General features: G+C 41.4%; 1 protein-coding gene across 1 annotated transcript in view; it reads right to left on the bottom strand.

Moving 5' to 3' along the window:
* Positions 1–4,615: 4,615 nt before the first annotated feature.
* The window catches only part of ZSWIM3_3 (Zinc finger, SWIM-type containing 3), a gene marked incomplete at its 5' end in the record, with an annotated part of 44,487 nt that continues 26,749 nt past the window's right edge, over positions 4,616–22,353 (bottom strand). The window contains one exon of the mRNA XM_051213258.1: positions 4,616–7,456. The remainder of the gene's footprint in view (positions 7,457–22,353) is intronic.

The raw sequence follows: 22,353 nt of genomic DNA, 5'->3' as shown, positions 1-22,353 counted from the left end.
GAAGGAAGGGGTTAGAAAAGGCTGACCCTAAAAATGTCACACCACACCTTACCTCCTAGGGCAGAACTAGCTCTCTTAGACTGGAACCAAGTAGACGGTCGTTTGTGCGCTGTCCGACTGAACGGAACAGTAAGGATCCGAAAAGATAGGGACACTCGTCGTTGCCTCTTCGTCGTCTCTGCCTATTCTCCAACTGACTGCAGCGCAGATGATGTAAAAGATGAGTTTTACAGAAAGCTCTCCGACCTCCTCCTAAAAGCTAGGCGCTCGGATGTAGCAATAATGGCTGGTGACTTTAATGCTCAAGTAGGTAAACTAAGCGAAAGGGAAAGACACCTGGGTGGATCTTATGGTGTCGTGGTTCGAAAATCAGATAGTGGCGACCGTCTGTTGCAGCGATGCTCAGATAACCGCCTGTCCCTTGCAAATACTAACTTTAAACATAAGGAAAAACATCTTTTAACATGGAGACCCCCTAATTCGTCCCAACGTTGGACCCAAATAGATCACATCGCTATCAGCCACCGATGGAGAGGCTCGATAGAAGACTGTCGCTCATTCTGGAGCACATGCTTAGATTCAGATTACGCTCTAGTGCGAGCGCGTATTTGTATGCGTCTTACTGGACGTAGGAAAGACGCTGCAAGGAAACCTCTTTAGGCCCTACTTAATGATAGTCAAGCTAAGAGTATATTTCAGGAACAACTAGAAAAACAGTTAGACAGCCATGTATGTGATGCCCACCTCGAGGCAGCATGGAATGATATACGAAAAGCTGTGGAAACGGCAGTGATATCTGCTAGTACGGTAACCTGTAAGGTTAGGGAGAAACACTGGATCTCAGCAGCATCTATCGCACTGATAGATGCTCGTGAACTCATTCCATCTGGCTCTGAACATAATGAGGAGCGGAGTCAACTTAAGCGCAAGCTGACAAGAAGTCTACGCAATGATCGTGAACAGTGGTGGGTAGCGAAAGCAAGAGAGATGGAAAAGGCAGCGGCAATAGGTAATAGCAGACAATTGTTCAGACTTCTTAAGGAAACCGGAATTAGGAAACCGACTGTTAGCGAAACGCTCTCAGAGAAAGATGGACATATTATACATTCTCAATCCAGGAGATTGGATCGATGGGCAGAACACTCTAGGGATCAGTTCAACTGGCCTTCAGCCACACTTCGGTTTCCCACAATCTCCAGTCAACCTGAATGGCAAGTTAATGTAGGTCTTCCGTCTCTTTACGAAGTTGAAAAAACCAAAGGAAATCTGAAGCGAGGGAGAGCAGCAGGTCCTGACAGGTTCACTCCTGAGATTTTTAAGGATGGTGGTCCAGTATTAGCAGGGAGATTAACTGAGGTCTTAGGTAGAATTTGGGAACTGGACGTAATCCCACCCGATTGATCCCAATCACTGATTGTGCCAGTCTATAAGAAAGGACAAAAGTAATCTTGTGACAATCAAAGAGGAATCAGTTTGACAAATATAGTGTCTAAAATATTAGCCTCAATAATACTTCGACGCCTAACTAAAGCTCGTGAAGAGCAGACTAGAGAAAACCAGGCTGGTTTTCGACCTGGACGTGGTTGTATAGACCAGATATTCACACTACGTCAGGTTCTGGAACACAGACACACATTCAGACGCCCCACAATGGTAGTATTTCGCGACCTTAAGGCGGCATTCAACTCTGTTGATCGTGAGGTTCTATGGCAGTGTTTGTCACTGAAAGGAGTACCAAAGAAGTACATTAACCTTGTAAAGGCTCTCTACTCGAACATTGCTGCAGAAATGAGAAGATACAACCTAGAGGTACTTGGGATCAGTGAAACACATTGGACACAAGTTGGACAACCACGACTAACTTCAGGAGAGCTCCTGTTATACTCCGGCCATGAAGAAGAAAATGCACCACATACACAAGGAGTTGCATTGATGCTGTCCAAACAAGCGCAAAATGCGCTTATAGGATGGGAATCTCATGGACCAAGGATCATCAAAGCCTCGTTCAAAACAAAGAAAGAGGGTATTTCAATGAACATCATCCAATGCTATGCGCCTACCAACGACTACAATGAAGACGCTAAAGAGTAATTCTACGATAGACTGCAGTCAATCATCGAGAAGTGCACAACAAAGGACCTGACTATTCTGATGGGAGATTTCAATGCCAATGTTGGAACGGACAACACTGGATATGAAGACATCATGGGACGACACGGACTGGGAGAAAGAAACGAAAATGGTGAGAGATTTGCAAACCTATGTGCCTTCAATAAACTGGTCATAGGCGGCACCATATTCCCACATAAACGCATACACAAAACCACATGAACTTCACCGGATCACTCTACACAAAACCAAATCGACCATATTTGCATCAACAAAACGTTCAGGAGGACTATAGAGGACGTGAGAACCAAGAGAGGAGCTGATATAGCATCAGATCATCACTTGCTGGTCGCCAAGATGAAATTGAAACTCAAGAAGCACTGGACAACGGGGTGGACAGTATCACAAAAGTTCAATACAGCCTTTCTTCAGAATACTAACAAGCTCAACAAATTCAAGATAGTCCTCAGCAATAAGTTGCAGGCCTTTCATGATCTACTCAATGGAGAAGGAATTACTGTGGAGAGCAACTGGAAGGGGATCAAAGAAGCAATCACTTCAACATGTCATGAGGTCCTGGGTCACAAGAAGCACCATCACAAGGAATGGATCACTGTTGATACACTGGATAAGATTCAAGAAAGAAGGAACAAGAAGGCAGCAATCAATACCAGTCGAACAAGAGCAGAGAAAGTCAAGGCACAAGCTGAATACACAGAGGTAAACAAGCAAGTGAAGAGGAGCATCAGAACCGACAAACATAAATATGTGGAAGATCTAGCAACGACGGCGGAAAAGGCTGCAAGAGAAGGAAACATGAGACAATTGTATGACACGACATAGAAACTCTCTGGAAATCGCCGCAAACCAGAACGACCAGTGAAAAGCAAAGAAGGCGAGGTAATCACCAACATTGAAGAGCAACAAAATAGGTGGGTAGAACACTTCGAAGAACTCTTGAATCGACCAGCTCCACTGAACCCACCCAACATCGAAGCAGCACCCACGGACCTCTCAATCAATGTTGGCCCACCAACAATTGAAGAAATCAGCATGACCATCAGACAAATCAAGAGTGGCAAAGCAGCAGGACCGGACAACATCCCAGCAGAGGCACTAAAAGCAGACGTAGCGGCAACTTCAAGGATACTACACATTTTCTTCAATAAGATTTGGGATGAGGAACAAGTACCAACAGACTGGAAAGGAGGACTTCTGATCAAAATACCGAAGAAAGGCGATCTCAGCAAGTGTGATAACTACAGGGGCATCACTCCTCTCTCAATACCGGGAAAAGTCTTCAACAGGGTATCGTTAAACAGGATGAAGGACTGTGTAGACACCCAACTTCGTAACCAACAGGCAGGATTCCGTAAGGATAGATCGTGTACAGGCCAAATCGCAACTCTACGGATCATTGTGGAACTATCAATTGAATGGAATTCATCACTCTACATCAACTTCATTGACTACGAAAAGGCATTTGATAGCGTGGACAGAACAACACTATGGAAACTTCTTCCACACTACGGCGTGCCTCAGAAGATAGTCAATATCATACAGAGTTCATATGACGTATTACACTGCAAAATCGTGCATGGAGGACAGTTGACAAAGTCGTTCGAAGTGAAGACCGGTGTTAGGCAAGGTTGCTTACTCTCATCCTTTCTCTTTCTCCTGGTGATCGACTGGATCATGAAGACGTCAACATCTGAAGGGAAGCACGGGATACAATGAACATCTAAGATGCAGTTGGATGATCTAGACTTCGCAGACGATCTGGCCCTTCTATCCCAAACGCAACAACAAATGCAGGAGAAGACGAACAGAGTGGCAGCAGCGTCAGCAGCAATAGGTCTCAATATACACAAAAGGGAAAAGCAGGATTCTCCGATACAACACAGAATGCACCAATCCAATCACAATTGACGGAGAAGATTTGGAAAATGTAAAAACCTCTACATATCTGAGCAGCACCATTGATGAACATGGTGGATCTGATGCAGATGTGAAGGCGCGGATCGGCAAAGCAAGAGCAGCATATTTACAACTGAGGAACATCTGGAACTCAAAGCAACTGTCAACCAACACCAAGGTCAGGATTTTCAATACAAATGTCAAGACGGTTCAACTGTATGGGGCAGAAACCTGGAGAACTACGAAAGCCATCATCCAGAAAATACAGGTGTTTATTAACAATTGTCTACGCAAAATACTTCAGATCCATTGGCCGGACACTATTAGCAACAACGTACTGTGGGAGAGAACAAACCAGATCCCAGCGGAGGAAGAAATCAGGAAGAAGCGCTGGAAGTGGATAGGACACACATTGAGGAAAGCACCCAACTGCGTCACAAGACAAGCCCTCACATGGAATCCTCAAGGCCAAAGGAAAAGAGGAAGACCAAAGAACACATTACGCCGAGAAATGGAGATAGACATGAGAAAAATGAACAAGAATTGGATAGAATTAGAAAAGAAGGCGGAGGACAGAGTGGGTTGGAGAATGCTGGTCGGTGGCCTATGCTCCATTGGGAGTAACAGGCGTAAGTAAGTAAGTAAGTACTCGAACACAACTGGTCGAGTGAGAGCTTATGGCGAACTGTCACCAGAATTGATTACCTCAAGTGGTGTTCGTCCGGGCTGTCCACTCTCTCCATTCTTGTTCAACTTTGTCGTCGACCTGCTTTTAGAGATAACACTTTCCTCATCTAAATTTCCAAGGGTTGAACTTCTACCGGGAGGTTCACTTGTTGACTTAGAATATGTCGACGACATAAGTCCATTTGGTGAAGATGCTGACAAAATGCAGTCTTCTGACCACTCTAAGCAACAATGCAGTCATGTTCGACATGCGATTCTCTCCCTCGAAATGCAAAATGTGCTTCACGATTGGGTTGCATCGACACCTGAACTAATGATAGGGAGTGGAGTAGTTGAGCGTGTCGACCGTTTCACTTATCTTGGAAGTCTCATCAGCCCTTGTGGTCTGGTGTGTGACGAAATCTCAGCACGGATACAGGAGGCTCGACTAGCTTTTGCCAACTTGCGTCATTTATGGCGTAGGCGAGATATCCGTCTATCAGCCAAAGGACGGGTTTACTGCGCAGCAGTTCGTTCCGTCCTTCTTTATGGCAGTGAAACATGGCCGGTAAGAGTAGAGGATATTCGTAGGTTACTAGTATTTAATCATAGGCGCCTTCGAAATATTGCTCGTATATCCTGGGACCATCGAGTAAGTAACGCAGTTGTTAGGAAACGGGTACTAGGTAAGGATGGCAAATCAATTGATGAAGTAGTGAAACTTCATCAGTTGAGATGGCTAGGACACGTGTTACGTATGTCCAACCACCGAATGCCTCGACGTGCGATGTTTTATGATGTAGGAGTAGGTTGGAAGAAAACTAGGGGCGGCCAGACCAAAACATGGAACAAGTCCATGAAGTCACTGACAAGTGGACTGAGTCATATTTATAGGTGTAGACTACCTGGTTGGGATCCGCGAGATGATGCCAACCGATGGCTAGAGACCTTGAATGACATGGCTCAAAATCGTTTACGATGGCGCAGGTGCATCCACTATTTGTGTTCTCCCAAATTCTAATCTTCTGAATTCCGAATGGCCTTTTCTTTTTACTCTTTCCAAATTTACTTCACTGGATTATACTCCTTGAATAATATCTTCAAACCTTGATCTTTCCGATTACTGCTTATATTGTTACTACCTCTACCATTATGGGATTTGAATTGACAATTGCATCTCTGTGCTAATGTGATATGGTAACTCGAACTGATGTACGTACCTACGAAGTTCTACGTCGTTACTGACTGCCTGAAACAAAAAGAACCCCTCAAAAATCTGTGTAGTTATTATGTAGTTGAATTACAATCTCACCAATATGAATGTTGGTAACTTACTATTTGGTAAACCTTTGGCCAAGTGAAGGAAAATTCATTAATTCAACACGATGACACTTCACTTGAATGTTATTCTAGTAAAATTTATCTATTGGTTTGCGGAATCTTATAATAGTGAGTTTATCTTACAAATCAATCAACTGTTTTTACTAGGACAATTCAACACAATTTCTAATTAATACTATATATTTAGATTATCAGAGACTACAGTAACCAATTTAAGGTGAGATAAAATTTCGATAAGTACTAACAGTGCAAATGACTATTGTAACTGAAACTTATAAAGCGTGTATATTTGTCTTATTTCCGTATTATATTACTAGCAAACACATCTAAACTAATAGGCTTTAAAGAAAATATACAAACGTGTGTGGTAATTTAGCCTATATATTATTTTTTATGTGAAATAGTGTTGTGTTAGGAAAATAGGCGTTTAGTTGACTGGGTTCAAAAAAGTTACTAGCATGTAATGAGTCCTAGTAAGAAGCTCGACAGATTGCTCAAATACAGGTAAATAGCCTTCCCATTAGTAAAATGTAAACATAATTTTAAAAAAAAACATAAACGGACTTGAGTTACCGGAATCATATCGATGAAAAGCAGTTACGCTGAGGGTATTTATTCACGTGAATCAATCAACAGAAGTTTACATACAGGAAGGCATTTGCACCTGTGGAGTGCTTCGAACATATCTATGTAGAGACGCTGTATTTACGCTAAGTGTGAAGTGTAGTGAAATGTTTGGTAATTATAGTACGAATGTTCGCATTTTGACGCGTTTTGCAGAAGTGGAAATTATGGGCTTAGAGTGCTATTGTTGAATGTATATAACATCCAAACTAAATCATTTATTTAATAATTAGACCTACTAAACATTACTGGAAGTTAATACCAAGGTTAACTGTAATAACAATCTGAAACGATAAACCATTTTAAACACGCATGCTTATTCCAAACTAAATATCTGTTACGTACGGCTTAAAAATGAAAAAGTACCTGTTTAATTGAATCTATTAGGATTCTTGGAAAGTAGACTGTCAACCACAGATCTAAAAGTAACTCAATCTGTTCTCACGCATTATTTATGGTTTGAAAGTCTACTACGAAAATTTCTAAAAATTAGTGTTTTTTAAGACTACTAGAATAGGACGAATAGTAGTGGTTGAGAAATAATATAAAATCAACTTTTTTATAATAAAAAATAGTACAGTAAATGCATAAAATTTCAAGTTTAAAACCGATTTAAAAGTATCAATTGACTTTTTCCGTAAGAATTCTCCAGAAAACTGCTATTGCAAACTTCAAATAGAAAGAGCTATCAAAAGTAACAAGTGGAGGAGTCCATGTTAATTCAAGTTTGTCCACAACATAAGTCTGATACGTGATGAAAAATATTCCGCAGAAACATTTTGAATATTGCACCGTAATTCTGAAAAAGAGGGAAAACAAGAGAAAAGAACAAGCAGTATAACAAAGACACAGATGGCTAATGAAGTTCAAAAAATTTACAATGAAAGAATCAGATGCGAAATAAGCCAATCAAGTAAACTAAAAATAAATTCATTCTATTAGATCGACATCACATCACAGATCATCTGATAAGTGACAAACTAAAGCACAGAAGTAAATAACAAAAATATTGAAAGAAAATATTATGAGCGAGACAACAACGTAGAGTCATAAAATATTTACCGTATACTAAAGATTCAAATGCGGAAATAAAGCAAACGAAAAAAGAACAAACGAAGAAAAACCTAAATATGATTATCTTAAGAATCTACGATATTCCAAAACTGAAGAACGAACAAAATCTTCTTAAGTAAATAGATAAAACTAAACAAACCCTACATAAGACAACATCAGACAACAACAAAAATCAAACTTAGAATATGAAAAAAACGGAGCTATATCACGGACATGTGCATTAAAAGAGAATAAAAGAAAATCTCCTAAAGCGCAAAGAGCAAACATCAACCGAATGCTGATCAGACTTCCAAGATAAGTGAAGTTGCCAACACGTTCGACTACTTCATTCCCTATCCTTAGTTCAGGTTCAGGTGTTGACGCAGACCAGTCCTGAAGCAACAACTTGCATTTAGAGGGAGAGAAGCGCATTCCAAACATTCTGGCATTGTTGCTCAGTGCTACCAAGAGACTGTATTCTATCAGCGTCTTCACCAAACAGGACTATATCATCCGCGTATTCTAAGTCGATAAGTGGACCTCCTGGAAGGAGATCAATACCCGAGAACTCAGTCGACGAGAATGTTATTTCCATCAGTAGATCTATGATGAAGTTAAACAAAAATGGGGAAAGTGGACAGCCTTGACGGACACCACTTGAGGTTGCAAAAGTAGATGACAGTTCGCCATAAGCTCTGACTCGACTAGTAGTGTTCGAGTAAAGAGCCTTTACAAGGTTTATGTACTTCTGGGGTACGCCTTTCAATGACAGACACTGACACAGAATCTTGCGGTCTACAGAGTCAAATGCTGCTTTTAAATCGAGAAAGACCACCATTGTCGGACGCCGATAAGTATGCTTATGTTCGAGAACCTGACGAATGGTGAATATGTGGTCGATGCAGCCACGACCAGGTCTGAAACCAGCTTGGTTCTCTCGTGTTTGCAGTTTACGAGTCTTAGTTAGGCGTCTGATAATTATCGAGGCTAGTATTTTAGATATTATATTAGTTAAACTAATCCCTCTGTGGTTGTCACAGGATGATTTTGACCCACTCTTATATATTGGGACGATAAGTGATTGTGACCAGTCAGATGGAATAACGTCTAACTCCCAGATCTTAGCTAAAATTTTAGTCAACCTAATCTTTAAAACTGAGCCACCATCCTTAAAGACCTCTGAAGCCAATGCATCTGGACTAGCCGCCCTTCCTCGTTTCAGATTAGCTATAGCCTTTTGAACTTCATCTAGAGTCGGGGGACCTACTTCAATGGTCCATTCACACTGTCTGGGAATGGAGGGTAGTTGTAGAGTAGCTGAAGGCCAGTTGAACTGTTCTCTGAAATGTTCCGCCCATCGTTCTAAACGTCTGGACTGGGAGCAGATGAGAGTATCGTCTTTTTCTGATATAATCTCACTTACACTTGACTTATTAATTCCAGTTTCTTTTATTAGTCTGTAAAGCTGTCTTGTGTTCCCTATAGTCGCCGCCTTTTCCATCTCTTTCGCTTTCATTGCCCACCACTGCTCACGGTCGTTTCTTAGACTTTTTCTTAACCTAGATCTGATTTGTTGTCGCTCTTCATCACGTTCGGAACCTGATGGGACGAGTTTACGAGAATCCATCAGTGTGATAGACTTTGAAGAAATCCACTGGTTCTGTGTAACTCTGTGGTTTAAGTCGCTAATAGATGTCACTGCTGTTTCCACAGCTGCTTGTATGTCTTTCCAAGCAACATCTGGGTCAGCCTCGTCTTCAGAACTACCTAATTGTGAACTCAGTTGTTCTTGGAACCTACTTTTGGTTTTCTCGTTACTCAACTCAGTTCTAATGGGTCTTTTTAATGTGGCTTTTTTGCGTCCAGTGAGGCGCAAGCAGATGAGTGCTCGCATTAGGGCATGGTCGGAGTCCAAGCAGGTACTCCAGAATGAGCGATAATCTTCTACCGACCCTCTCCAACGATGACTGATGGCAATATAGTCTATTTGAGTCCATCGTTGGTTTGGTGTAGGGGGTCGCCATGTTAGACGATGTCTCTCCTTATGCTTAAAATTTGTGTTTGCTAAAAATAAGCGATTGTCTGAGCACAGTTGCAGCAGACGATCACCATTATCTGTTCGCTGTGCCGGTATACTAAAATACCCACCTAAATGCCTTTCTGAGCATTAAAGTCACCCCCTACGAGTCGATGTAGGAGGAATAATACGAATTAAAGAGGAAGGTTGATTGTGAATAAAGTGATCTTGGGTGCTGTTAGAGGTAAGAGGGCGGTTATCACTTCCCGGATGCCCAAACCGAGGGCGGGTCCTTCTGGACGTACCTGAATTAGAGGCGGTCTCAGTGACCCGACAGCGTGACCGCAGTGCCCAAGAGATAACTACTTGAGGCCGTTCGCGCACGGCCTTTTCGTGGGATGTTTTTCACGTGTTAGCTCTCTTCTTCAAAGGGCCTTGCCGCCGGAAACGGAAATCTGTGAGCTAAGGTGAGGTCTCCATTTCTAGGGTCGACCTTTAATAACCCCAACCCACAATGTGGGAAGGCAGCATCGCCTTCATGCTACTGTCACACCTCTCTATAGTCAGCAGTAGGACGTCGCCTTCGGACCTTGGGTTTCTTGCTTTTAGTCTCACCGCTCTTCAACCGACCTCTCCGACGTGGTAGGACAACGACAAACAGTTGTTCCAGCCAGCAGAGCTCAGTTACTTCATCCCGATAGCCAAAAACAACGACCACATCAAGAAAGCAAAAACGGTAGCGACACGCGGACACCAGCTATCGCATGATCATACGAACAACACTGCTCTCTACATCATACAAACAACATCGCGCTAGACGATCACAAACCAAACAACACAACACAACACAACACTCTCACCATATCCATTCGCAAACTGACTCATCAACCACACTCAGACATCGAAATGACCTACCACACAACACATTCGACCACTCATCATCACAGCAAACATCCTCTGCAATAAACAATCAAACGTCAGACGTCTCTCTATCTATCTGGATGTACGTCTGTGTGTGTGCGCGCACCCTTTCACAGAGGCAGACACAACAACACAGATGAACATTCATTTCGCAAGGTCATTAGTATTCCATGGAACAACAACCAGGAATGTGGAGCTCTTGCACAACAATCACCTCGACTAACAGACAAATTCAAACACTCAACAAACCAACAACAGACACACACACACATATACATATCTATATATATATATATAAATATATAATCGACCTCACTCACATACCATGCCGCATCAAACCGATCACCAATATTCACCAACACCCAAAAACACACAACAACCCAACATTCATGACTGTCACCCACGTCTCCGACACACCTCATCAACATAAACCATAGTCAGTACAATCAAATAAATCCAATACACAACAAATCCCTCGTATTCCTTCACCGACAACATGTCGCAAATATACACACCTTCACACACACACACACACAAACTCCCACCAGATGCAACAGAAACAACACCAAACACAACTTCAAACATCCTTGTCACCATACACAATCAATCAATTTGTCATACAGTCATTCGTCGTTTCAGTACATTGTCACGCCTTTCTCCACTATCAAAAACAAATACCGCCAAACAAATATACATCACAACTGCCACATTTCATTTTCAACTCAACAAAATAACTCATTATACACTCTCTCAACAGTCCGTCTTCCTAGCACCCGCAACCATAACCACAACCACACTCTCCGACATAACATAACACAATCTCCAAACGAACAGATCAGTTCCTACGAATACAATACACGAACGACAGGGAGAAATCTTATCCACATAACACACATAGCAAACACCAACCGACTGCTCAACACACACACACACACACTCTCTAAACGAAAACTCAACTCACAACTCACACCACAATTATGTTATCACATTCAACCAGCATTCGTCACAGATAATATATATATATATATATATGCTTACATTGATATTGTTACACGCGGACACAAGCTATCGCATGATCATACGAACAACACTGCTCTCTACATCATACAAACAACATCGCGCTAGACGATCACAAACCAAACAACACAACACAACACAACACTCTCACCATATCCATTCGCAAACTGACTCATCAACCACACTCAGACATCGAAATGACCTACCACACAACACATTCGACCACTCATCATCACAGCAAACATCCTCTGCAATAAACAATCAAACGTCAGACGTCTCTCTATCTATCTGGATGTACGTCTGTGTGTGTGCGCGCACCCTTTCACAGAGGCAGACACAACAACACAGATGAACATTCATTTCGCAAGGTCATTAGTATTCCATGGAACAACAACTAGGAATGTGGAGCTCTTGCACAACAATCACCTCGACTAACAGACAAATTCAAACACTCAACAAACCAACAACAGACACACACACACATATACATATAAATATATATAAACATATACATATACAATCGACCTCACTCACATACCATGCCGCATCAAACCGATCACCAATATTCACCAACACCCAAAAACACACAACAACCCAACATTCATGACTGTCACCCACGTCTCCGACACACCTCATCAACATAAACCATAGTCAGTACAATCAAATAAATCCAATACACAACAAATCCCTCGTATTCCTTCACCGACAACATGTCGCAAATATACACACCTTCACACACACACACACACACACACACACAAACTCCCACCACATGCAACAGAAACAACACCAAACACAACTTCAAACATCCTTGTCACCATACACAATCAATCAATTTGTCATACAGTCATTCGTCGTTTCAGTACATTGTCACGCCTTTCTCCACTATCAAAAACAAATACCGCCAAACAAATATACATCACAACTGCCACATTTCATTTTCAACTCAACAAAATAACTCATTATACACTCTCTCAACAGTCCGTCTTCCTAGCACCCGCAACCATAACCACAACCACACTCTCCGACATAACATAACACAATCTCCAAACGAACAGATCAGTTCCTACGAATACAATACACGAACGACAGGGAGAAATCTTATCCACATAACACACATAGCAAACACCAACCGACTGCTCAACACACACACACACACACTCTCTAAACGAAAACTCAACTCACAACTCACACCACAATTATGTTATCACATTCAACCAGCATTCGTCACAGAAATATATATATATATATATGCTTACATTGATATTGTTACACGCGGACACAAGCTATCGCATGATCATACGAACAACACTGCTCTCTACATCATACAAACAACATCGCGCTAGACGATCACAAACCAAACAACACAACACAACACTCTCACCATATCCATTCGCAAACTGACTCATCAACCACACTCAGACATCGAAATGACCTACCACACAACACATTCGACCACTCATCATCACAGCAAACATCCTCTGCAATAAACAATCAAACGTCAGACGTCTCTCTATCTATCTGGATGTACGTCTGTGTGTGTGCGCGCACCCTTTCACAGAGGCAGACACAACAACACAGATGAACATTCATTTCGCAAGGTCATTAGTATTCCATGGAACAACAACTAGGAATGTGGAGCTCTTGCACAACAATCACCTCGACTAACAGACAAATTCAAACACTCAACAAACCAACAACAGACACACACACACATATACATATATACATATATATATATACATATACAATCGACCTCACTCACATACCATGCCGCATCAAACCGATCACCAATATTCACCAACACCCAAAAACACACAACAACCCAACATTCATGACTGTCACCCACGTCTCCGACACACCTCATCAACATAAACCATAGTCAGTACAATCAAATAAATCCAATACACAACAAATCCCTCGTATTCCTTCACCGACAACATGTCGCAAATATACACACCTTCACACACACACACACACACACACAAACTCCCACCAGATGCAACAGAAACAACACCAAACACAACTTCAAACATCCTTGTCACCATACACAATCAATCAATTTGTCATACAGTCATTCGTCGTTTCAGTACATTGTCACGCCTTTCTCCACTATCAAAAACAAATACCGCCAAACAAATATACATCACAACTGCCACATTTCATTTTCAACTCAACAAAATAACTCATTATACACTCTCTCAACAGTCCGTCTTCCTAGCACCCGCAACCATAACCACAACCACACTCTCCGACATAACATAACACAATCTCCAAACGAACAGATCAGTTCCTACGAATACAATACACGAACGACAGGGAGAAATCTTATCCACATAACACACATAGCAAACACCAACCGACTGCTCAACACACACACACACACACTCTCTAAACGAAAACTCAACTCACAACTCACACCACAATTATGTTATCACATTCAACCAGCATTCGTCACAGAAATATATATATATATATATGCTTACATTGATATTGTTACACGCGGACACAAGCTATCGCATGATCATACGAACAACACTGCTCTCTACATCATACAAACAACATCGCGCTAGACGATCACAAACCAAACAACACAACACAACACAACACTCTCACCATATCCATTCGCAAACTGACTCATCAACCACACTCAGACATCGAAATGACCTACCACACAACACATTCGACCACTCATCATCACAGCAAACATCCTCTGCAATAAACAATCAAACGTCAGACGTCTCTCTATCTATCTGGATGTACGTCTGTGTGTGTGCGCGCACCCTTTCACAGAGGCAGACACAACAACACAGATGAACATTCATTTCGCAAGGTCATTAGTATTCCATGGAACAACAACTAGGAATGTGGAGCTCTTGCACAACAATCACCTCGACTAACAGACAAATTCAAACACTCAACAAACCAACAACAGACACACACACACACATATACATATCTATATATATATATATACATATACAATCGACCTCACTCACATACCATGCCGCATCAAACCGATCACCAATATTCACCAACACCCAAAAACACACAACAACCCAACATTCATGACTGTCACCCACGTCTCCGACACACCTCATCAACATAAACCATAGTCAGTACAATCAAATAAATCCAATACACAACAAATCCCTCGTATTCCTTCACCGACAACATGTCGCAAATATACACACCTTCACACACACACACACACACAAACTCCCACCAGATGCAACAGAAACAACACCAAACACAACTTCAAACATTCTTGTCACCATACACAATCAATCAATTTGTCATACAGTCATTCGTCGTTTCAGTACATTGTCACGCCTTTCTCCACTATCAAAAACAAATACCACCAAACAAATATACATCACAACTGCCACATTTCATTTTCAACTCAACAAAATAACTCATTATACACTCTCTCAACAGTCCGTCTTCCTAGCACCCGCAACCATAACCACAACCACACTCTCCGACATAACATAACACAATCTCCAAACGAACAGATCAGTTCCTACGAATACAATACACGAACGACAGGGAGAAATCTTATCCACATAACACACATAGCAAACACCAACCGACTGCTCAACACACACACACACACTCTCTAAACGAAAACTCAACTCACAACTCACACCACAATTATGTTATCACATTCAACCAGCATTCGTCACAGAAATATATATATATATATGCTTACATTGATATTGTTACACGCGGACACAAGCTATCGCATGATCATACGAACAACACTGCTCTCTACATCATACAAACAACATCGCGCTAGACGATCACAAACCAAACAACACAACACAACACAACACTCTCACCATATCCATTCGCAAACTGACTCATCAACCACACTCAGACATCGAAATGACCTACCACACAACACATTCGACCACTCATCATCACAGCAAACATCCTCTGCAATAAACAATCAAACGTCAGACGTCTCTCTATCTATCTGGATGTACGTCTGTGTGTGTGCGCGCACCCTTTCACAGAGGCAGACACAACAACACAGATGAACATTCATTTCGCAAGGTCATTAGTATTCCATGGAACAACAACTAGGAATGTGGACCTCTTGCACAACAATCACCTCGACTAACAGACAAATTCAAACACTCAACAAACCAACAACACACACACACATATATATATACATATATATATACATATACAATCGACCTCACTCACATACCATGCCGCATCAAACCGATCACCAATATTCACCAACACCCAAAAACACACAACAACCCAACATTCATGACTGTCACCCACGTCTCCGACACACCTCATCAACATAAACCATAGTCAGTACAATCAAATAAATCCAATACACAACAAATCCCTCGTATTCCTTCACCGACAACATGTCGCAAATATACACACCTTCACACACACACACACACACACACAAACTCCCACCAGATGCAACAGAAACAACACCAAACACAACTTCAAACATCCTTGTCACCATACACAATCAATCAATTTGTCATACAGTCATTCGTCGTTTCAGTACATTGTCACGCCTTTCTCCACTATCAAAAACAAATACCGCCAAACAAATATACATCACAACTGCCACATTTCATTTTCAACTCAACAAAATAACTCATTATACACTCTCTCAACAGTCCGTCTTCCTAGCACCCGCAACCATAACCACAACCACACTCTCCGACATAACATAACACAATCTCCAAACGAACAGATCAGTTCCTACGAATACAATACACGAACGACAGGGAGAAATCTTATCCACATAACACACATAGCAAACACCAACCGACTGCTCAACACACACACACACACACTCTCTAAACGAAAACTCAACTCACAACTCACACCACAATTATGTTATCACATTCAACCAGCATTCGTCACAGAAATATATATATATATATATATGCTTACATTGATATTGTTACACGCGGACACAAGCTATCGCATGATCATACGAACAACACTGCTCTCTACATCATACAAACAACATCGCGCTAGACGATCACAAACCAAACAACACAACACAACACAACACTCTCACCATATCCATTCGCAAACTGACTCATCAACCACACTCAGACATCGAAATGACCTACCACACAACACATTCGACCACTCATCATCACAGCAAACATCCTCTGCAATAAACAATCAAACGTCAGACGTCTCTCTATCTATCTGGATGTACGTCTGTGTGTGTGCGCGCACCCTTTCACAGAGGCAGACACAACAACACAGATGAACATTCATTTCGCAAGGTCATTAGTATTCCATGGAACAACAACTAGGAATGTGGAGCTCTTGCACAACAATCACCTCGACTAACAGACAAATTCAAACACTCAACAAACCAACAACAGACACACACACACACATATACATATATATATATATATATATACATATACAATCGACCTCACTCACATACCATGCCGCATCAAACCGATCACCAATATTCACCAACACCCAAAAACACACAACAACCCAACATTCATGACTGTCACCCACGTCTCCGACACACCTCATCAACATAAACCATAGTCAGTACAATCAAATAAATCCAATACACAACAAATCCCTCGTATTCCTTCACCGACAACATGTCGCAAATATACACACCTTCACACACACACACACACACACACAAACTCCCACCAGATGCAACAGAAACAACACCAAACACAACTTCAAACATCCTTGTCACCATACACAATCAATCAATTTGTCATACAGTCATTCGTCGTTTCAGTACATTGTCACGCCTTTCTCCACTATCAAAAACAAATACCGCCAAACAAATATACATCACAACTGCCACATTTCATTTTCAACTCAACAAAATAACTCATTATACACTCTCTCAACAGTCCGTCTTCCTAGCACCCGCAACCATAACCACAACCACACTCTCCGACATAACATAACACAATCTCCAAACGAACAGATCAGTTCCTACGAATACAATACACGAACGACAGGGAGAAATCTTATCCACATAACACACATAGCAAACACCAACCGACTGCTCAACACACACACACACACTCTCTAAACGAAAACTCAACTCACAACTCACACCACAATTATGTTATCACATTCAACCAGCATTCGTCACAGAATATATATATATATATATATATGCTTACATTGATATTGTTACACGCGGACACAAGCTATCGCATGATCATACGAACAACACTGCTCTCTACATCATACAAACAACATCGCGCTAGACGATCACAAACCAAACAACACAACACAACACAACACTCTCACCATATCCATTCGCAAACTGACTCATCAACCACACTCAGACATCGAAATGACCTACCACACAACACATTCGACCACTCATCATCACAGCAAACATCCTCTGCAATAAACAATCAAACGTCAGACGTCTCTCTATCTATCTGGATGTACGTCTGTGTGTGTGCGCGCACCCTTTCACAGAGGCAGACACAACAACACAGATGAACATTCATTTCGCAAGGTCATTAGTATTCCATGGAACAACAACTAGGAATGTGGAGCTCTTGCACAACAATCACCTCGACTAACAGACAAATTCAAACACTCAACAAACCAACAACAGACACACACACACATATATACATATATATATATATATATATACATATACAATCGACCTCACTCACATACCATGCCGCATCAAACCGATCACCAATATTCACCAACACCCAAAAACACACAACAACCCAACATTCATGACTGTCACCCACGTCTCCGACACACCTCATCAACATAAACCATAGTCAGTACAATCAAATAAATCCAATACACAACAAATCCTCGTATTCCTTCACCGACAACATGTCGCAAATATACACACCTTCACACACACACACACACACACAAACTCCCACCAGATGCAACAGAAACAACACCAAACACAACTTCAAACATCCTTGTCACCATACACAATCAATCAATTTGTCATACAGTCATTCGTCGTTTCAGTACATTGTCACGCCTTTCTCCACTATCAAAAACAAATACCGCCAAACAAATATACATCACAACTGCCACATTTCATTTTCAACTCAACAAAATAACTCATTATACACTCTCTCAACAGTCCGTCTTCCTAGCACCCGCAACCATAACCACAACCACACTCTCCGACATAACATAACACAATCTCCAAACGAACAGATCAGTTCCTACGAATACAATACACGAACGACAGGGAGAAATCTTATCCACATAACACACATAGCAAACACCAACCGACTGCTCAACACACACACACACACTCTCTAAACGAAAACTCAACTCACAACTCACACCACAATTATGTTATCACATTCAACCAGCATTCGTCACAGAAATATATATATATATATATATGCTTACATTGATATTGTTACACGCGGACACAAGCTATCGCATGATCATACGAACAACACTGCTCTCTACATCATACAAACAACATCGCGCTAGACGATCACAAACCAAACAACACAACACAACACAACACTCTCACCATATCCATTCGCAAACTGACTCATCAACCACACTCAGACATCGAAATGACCTACCACACAACACATTCGACCACTCATCATCACAGCAAACATCCTCTGCAATAAACAATCAAACGTCAGACGTCTCTCTATCTATCTGGATGTACGTCTGTGTGTGTGCGCGCACCCTTTCACAGAGGCAGACACAACAACACAGATGAACATTCATTTCGCAAGGTCATTAGTATTCCATGGAACAACAACTAGGAATGTGGAGCTCTTGCACAACAATCACCTCGACTAACAGACAAATTCAAACACTCAACAAACCAACAACAGACACACACACACACATATATATATATATATATATATATACATATACAATCGACCTCACTCACATACCATGCCGCATCAAACCGATCACCAATATTCACCAACACCCAAAAACACACAACAACCCAACATTCATGACTGTCACCCACGTCTCCGACACACCTCATCAACATAAACCATAGTCAGTACAATCAAATAAATCCAATACACAACAAATCCCTCGTATTCCTTCACCGACAACATGTCGCAAATATACACACCTTCACACACACACACACACACACACAACTCCCACCAGATGCAACAGAAACAACACCAAACACAACTTCAAACATCCTTGTCACCATACACAATCAATCAATTTGTCATACAGTCATTCGTCGTTTCAGTACATTGTCACGCCTTTCTCCACTATCAAAAACAAATACCGCCAAACAAATATACATCACAACTGCCACATTTCATTTTCAACTCAACAAAATAACTCATTATACACTCTCTCAACAGTCCGTCTTCCTAGCACCCGCAACCATAACCACAACCACACTCTCCGACATAACATAACACAATCTCCAAACGAACAGATCAGTTCCTACGAATACAATACACGAACGACAGGGAGAAATCTTATCCACATAACACACATAGCAAACACCAACCGACTGCTCAACACACACACACACACTCTCTAAACGAAAACTCAACTCACAACTCACACCACAATTATGTTATCACATTCAACCAGCATTCGTCACAGAAATATATATATATATATATGCTTACATTGATATTGTTACACGCGGACACAAGCTATCGCATGATCATACGAACAACACTGCTCTCTACATCATACAAACAACATCGCGCTAGACGATCACAAACCAAACAACACAACACAACACAACACTCTCACCATATCCATTCGCAAACTGACTCATCAACCACACTCAGACATCGAAATGACCTACCACACAACACATTCGACCACTCATCATCACAGCAAACATCCTCTGCAATAAACAATCAAACGTCAGACGTCTCTCTATCTATCTGGATGTACGTCTGTGTGTGTGCGCGCACCCTTTCACAGAGGCAGACACAACAACACAGATGAACATTCATTTCGCAAGGTCATTAGTATTCCATGGAACAACAACTAGGAATGTGGAGCTCTTGCACAACAATCACCTCGACTAACAGACAAATTCAAACACTCAACAAACCAACAACAGACACACACACACACATATACATATATATATATATATATATACATATACAATCGACCTCACTCACATACCATGCCGCATCAAACCGATCACCAATATTCACCAACACCCAAAAACACACAACAACCCAACATTCATGACTGTCACCCACGTCTCCGACACACCTCATCAACATAAACCATAGTCAGTACAATCAAATAAATCCAATACACAACAAATCCCTCGTATTCCTTCACCGACAACATGTCGCAAATATACACACCTTCACACACACACACACACACACAAACTCCCACCAGATGCAACAGAAACAACACCAAACACAACTTCAAACATCCTTGTCACCATACACAATCAATCAATTTGTCATACAGTCATTCGTCGTTTCAGTACATTGTCACGCCTTTCTCCACTATCAAAAACAAATACCGCCAAACAAATATACATCACAACTGCCACATTTCATTTTCAACTCAACAAAATAACTCATTATACACTCTCTCAACAGTCCGTCTTCCTAGCACCCGCAACCATAACCACAACCACACTCTCCGACATAACATAACACAATCTCCAAACGAACAGATCAGTTCCTACGAATACAATACACGAACGACAGGGAGAAATCTTATCCACATAACACACATAGCAAACACCAACCGACTGCTCAACACACACACACACACTCTCTAAACGAAAACTCAACTCACAACTCACACCACAATTATGTTATCACATTCAACCAGCATTCGTCACAGAAATATATATATATATATATATATGCTTACATTGATATTGTTACACGCGGACACAAGCTATCGCATGATCATACGAACAACACTGCTCTCTACATCATACAAACAACATCGCGCTAGACGATCACAAACCAAACAACACAACACAACACAACACTCTCACCATATCCATTCGCAAACTGACTCATCAACCACACTCAGACATCGAAATGACCTACCACACAACACATTCGACCACTCATCATCACAGCAAACATCCTCTGCAATAAACAATCAAACGTCAGACGTCTCTCTATCTATCTGGATGTACGTCTGTGTGTGTGCGCGCACCCTTTCACAGAGGCAGACACAACAACACAGATGAACATTCATTTCGCAAGGTCATTAGTATTCCATGGAACAACAACCAGGAATGTGGAGCTCTTGCACAACAATCACCTCGACTAACAGACAAATTCAAACACTCAACAAACCAACAACAGACACACACACACATATATATATATATATATATATATATACATATACAATCGACCTCACTCACATACCATGCCGCATCAAACCGATCACCAATATTCACCAACACCCAAAACACACAACAACCCAACATTCATGACTGTCACCCACGTCTCCGACACACCTCATCAACATAAACCATAGTCAGTACAATCAAATAAATCCAATACACAACAAATCCCTCGTATTCCTTCACCGACAACATGTCGCAAATATACACACCTTCACACACACACACACACACACACAACTCCCACCAGATGCAACAGAAACAACACCAAACACAACTTCAAACATCCTTGTCACCATACACAATCAATCAATTTGTCATACAGTCA

Source organism: Schistosoma haematobium, chromosome 1 (genome assembly GCF_000699445.3).
Source record: "Schistosoma haematobium chromosome 1, whole genome shotgun sequence".
NCBI classification, from domain to species: Eukaryota; Metazoa; Platyhelminthes; class Trematoda; order Strigeidida; family Schistosomatidae; genus Schistosoma; species Schistosoma haematobium.
The sequence above is the reverse complement of the archived record's forward strand: the minus strand, read 5'-3'. Positions and strand labels throughout refer to the sequence as shown.